Genomic DNA, 3,935 nt, shown 5'->3' with positions numbered 1-3,935 from the left:
AAGAAATTGTTAAAACTAATCAATGAATTCTGTAAAATTGTAGGATATAAAATTAACATACAAAATTCACAGTGTTTCTGTACACCAACAAAAGAATTCCTTAAAAAAAAAGAAATGATCACATTTACAATAGCTTCAAGAACAGTAAAATACTTAGGAGTAACTTTAACCAAGAAAGTGAAAGATCTCAACTCTGAAAACAAGACATTGATAAAAGAAATCAAAGAAGGCACTAATAAATGGAAAGGTATCATGTGTTCATGAATTGGAAGAATTAAATGTTAAAATGTCAATGCTACCAAAAGATATCTATCGATTCGAGGCAACTATCAAGATTCCAATGGTAATTTTTACAGAAATAGAAAAAACACTCCAGGGACTTCCCTGGTGGTCCAGTGGTTAAGACTCTGCACTGCCAATGCAGGGGGCACAGGTTTGATCCCTGGTCAGGGAACTAAGATACCACATGCCACATGGTGTGACCAAAAAAAAAAATAAGAAAAAGAAAAAACACTCTAAAAGTTTATGTGAAACCACAAAGACCCTGAATAGCCAAAGAAATCCTAAGATAGAAGAAAGCAGAAGGTAACACATTTCCTGATTTCAAGCTATATTATAAAGTTATAATAATTCAAACAGTATAGTACTGGCATAAAAATAAACAGACCAACAAATCAACAGCCCAGAAATAAACTCAAGTGTATATGATTGACTAATATTCAACAGTTGAGAAAAGACAGTCTGTTCAATAAATGGTGCTGGGAAAACTGGATAGTCACATGTAAAAGAATGAAACTTGACACCTATTTTACACCACTCATAAAAATTAACTTGAAACGGATTAAAGACTTAAATGTAAGACATTAAACTCCCAGGAGAAAGCATTAGAATAAAGCTCCTTGACATGGGCTTTGGTAATAATTTTTTGGAAATTACACCTAAAGCATAAGTAACAAAATAAAAAATAAAAAAGTGAGACTACATCAAACTAAAAAGCTTCTGCACAGCAAAAGAAACCATCAACAAAATGAAAAGACTACATATGAAATGGGAAAAAAATTTTGCAAACTTTATATCTGATAAGGGGTTAATAATAAATATATAATAGCAAAAAATCAAATAATCCAATTAAAAGTTAGGCAAAGGAAAAGTGAGTGGACATTTTTTTCAAAGAAGATACACAAATGGCCTACAGGCACAAGCATACCATGGAGATATTGGGGGTTTGGTTCCAGACCACCACAATAAAAGCAAATATCACAAAGTATGTCATACAAATTTTTTGGTTTTTCAGTGCATATATAAAAGTTATGTTCACACTATACTGTAATTAAGTGTACAGTAGCATTATGTATAAAAAAACAATGTACATACCTTAATTAAAAAATACTTCATCGCTAAAAACTGCTATCCATTATCTGAGCCTTCAATGAGTCATAATCTTTTTGCAACAGTAGAATCAATGATCACTGATCATATCACCACAACAGGTATAATAATAATGAAAAAGTTTGAAATATATGCGGGAATTACCAAAATGTGACATAGAGACACAAAGTGAACAACTGCTGTTGGAAGAATGGTGCCAGTAGAGTTACTCAATGCACTGTTGCCACAACTTTCAATTTGTAAGGAATACAATATCTGAGAAGCCCAACAAAACAAAGCACAGGAAAGCGAGGTATGTCTATACATGAAAAGATGCTCATCATCACTAGTCATTAGGAAAATGCAAATTAAAACCAAAATGAGATATCATCTCATGCCTGTTAGAATGGCCATCATCAAAAAGATAAGAGATAATAAATGCTGGTAAGGATATGGAGAAAAGGGAATCTTTATGCACTATTGAAGGGATTATAAATTGGTACAGCCACTGTGGAAAGCATTATGGAGGTTCCCCAAAAATTAAATATAGAACTACCATATAATCCAGCAATTCTACTTCTGAGAGTATATCTAAAGGAAATGAAAACAAAAACTCGAAAACATAGTGGAACCTTCAAGTTCATAGCAGCATTATTTACAATAGCCAAGACATGGAAACAACCTAAGTGTCCATCAGTGGATGAATGGATAAAGATGTGGTGTATATATACACAAAAGAATATTAGTCAGCCATTAAAAAAAAGGGGGAAATCCTACCATTTGTGATAACATGGATGGACCTTAAAGGGATTATGCTGAATGAAATGTCAGAAAGAAACAAATATTGTATGATCTCACTTACATGTGGAATAATAACACACATACACATCCAACTTATAGAAAAATAGATCAGATTTGTGGTTACCAGAGGTAGTGGGTGGAGGATAGGGAAATTGGAGGAAGGTGGTCAAAAGGCACAATCTTCCAGTTATAAAATAAATAAGTGCTAGAGATGTACAACATGTTGACTATGGTTAACACCACTGTATGACATCCAGAAAAGTTGCTAAGAGAGTAGATCCCAAGAGTTCTCATTACAAGGAAAAATTTTTTTCTCTTTTTATTGTATCTATATGAGATGATGAATGTTAACTAAACCTACTGTGGTAATCATTTCACACTATGAGTGAATCAAACCATCATGCTATACACCTTAAACTTATACAGTGATGCATGTCAATTATCCCTCAAAACTAAAAAAAAAAACTAAAATAAAAAATAGTTTAAAATAGTCTCTGAGAAACATATATACATTTATTTATGTAGATAAATAAATATATACATATATTTTTATATGTAATTTTTATATAATTATGGAGTTTCAACATCTCCTTTTGATCCTCTCCCTTTAAAATCCTATGTTCCAGACATATCAAATTATTGATACATGCTGAATGTAACATGCTATTTTCCTCAGTATTTTTGCAGAGATGCTACATGTACCTAAAACACCTTCTACTTTCCTCCTCCACTCACCCACATTCATCTGGCTCATCTTTGATTCCTATAGTGCCTAACTAAAAAAAAAAAAGAATATATTTTTCTATATTCCATTTTCCAATTCACTTTTTATAGTTTATTTTGGTATCAGTGCTCACTGATACTTGGATTATCCATGAAAATACCTGATATAAATTACTTTTAATACCAAATAAATATAGCATAAAATGAATGGGAATATAGAACTACATCTTATGTATTTCTTCAAAGTGATAATTTAAAATAAATAGTTCAGAACTGAAAGTGAATATTTTGCTCACTTTTTTCAATTTGCTGGCCTGAGCCCTCATTTTGTTTAAAGATTAAAAGCCATTTTCACTTCTCCCAGTGTCATTAAAAATAAATTAATATTTGTGAAGTACATTTTAACATTTATTTCAAATTAAACCTAAAAAATTGTAACTAGTAGAAATCCAGAGACAAGAGCCTCATTTTCATCATGTATCATTAAAAGGAGATTTCACTTAAGAAAACAAAAATAAATACACATACACAGACACACACATGTACACACGCAAAATAAAAGAATCTGATATCATTGGTATGGCCTTGACTCAGACAACCATTGAGGAAGTTTCAGGACCTTGGAAGTTCACTAAAATGCTGCAGCTTTCCCATAATACTTGCTCTATCAATGTAGTCAATTTTTCTCCTAAAAAATAGAAATAATTCTCAAAATATACTAGATATTTGAAACTATATTTTAGTGTTTATTAAATGCCAACAAGGAAAATAATTGTTAAAGTCATTATGAAACACCCTGCTTAAGAGGAATTGTTTCTAAGATTATAGATTCATTTTTACTTCATAGACATGTGATAAACCTGATTATGACTGAGGTCATATTTTAAGTCAACAAAAGGAATTTTCAATACAAATACTGGCCTGTAATCAAATGCTACCTTCTCAACCAAGTCTACTCAAACCACCCTCCTCCATATACCCCAAATTCTTAGCCCTTAGCCTGTTCTACTTTTCCCCATAGCACTTTGCTTTCTAATATCCTA

At 31.6% G+C, this 3,935-nt stretch overlaps 1 non-coding gene across 1 annotated transcript; it reads left to right on the top strand.

Annotated features, from left to right (window-relative positions):
• The first annotated feature begins 381 nt into the window (after positions 1-381).
• Positions 382-454, top strand: TRNAG-GCC. Its single transcript has one exon. It is a non-coding gene; the product is annotated as a tRNA-Gly (tRNA).
• Positions 455-3,935: the final 3,481 nt, after the last annotated feature.

Source organism: Monodon monoceros, unplaced genomic scaffold (assembly GCF_005190385.1).
Source record: "Monodon monoceros isolate NGI ecotype Baffin Bay Population unplaced genomic scaffold, NGI_Narwhal_1 Super_Scaffold_21, whole genome shotgun sequence".
Classification (NCBI taxonomy): domain Eukaryota; kingdom Metazoa; phylum Chordata; class Mammalia; order Artiodactyla; family Monodontidae; genus Monodon; species Monodon monoceros.
Note: the sequence above shows the minus strand (reverse complement) of the source record. Positions and strands in the feature narration are given on the sequence as shown.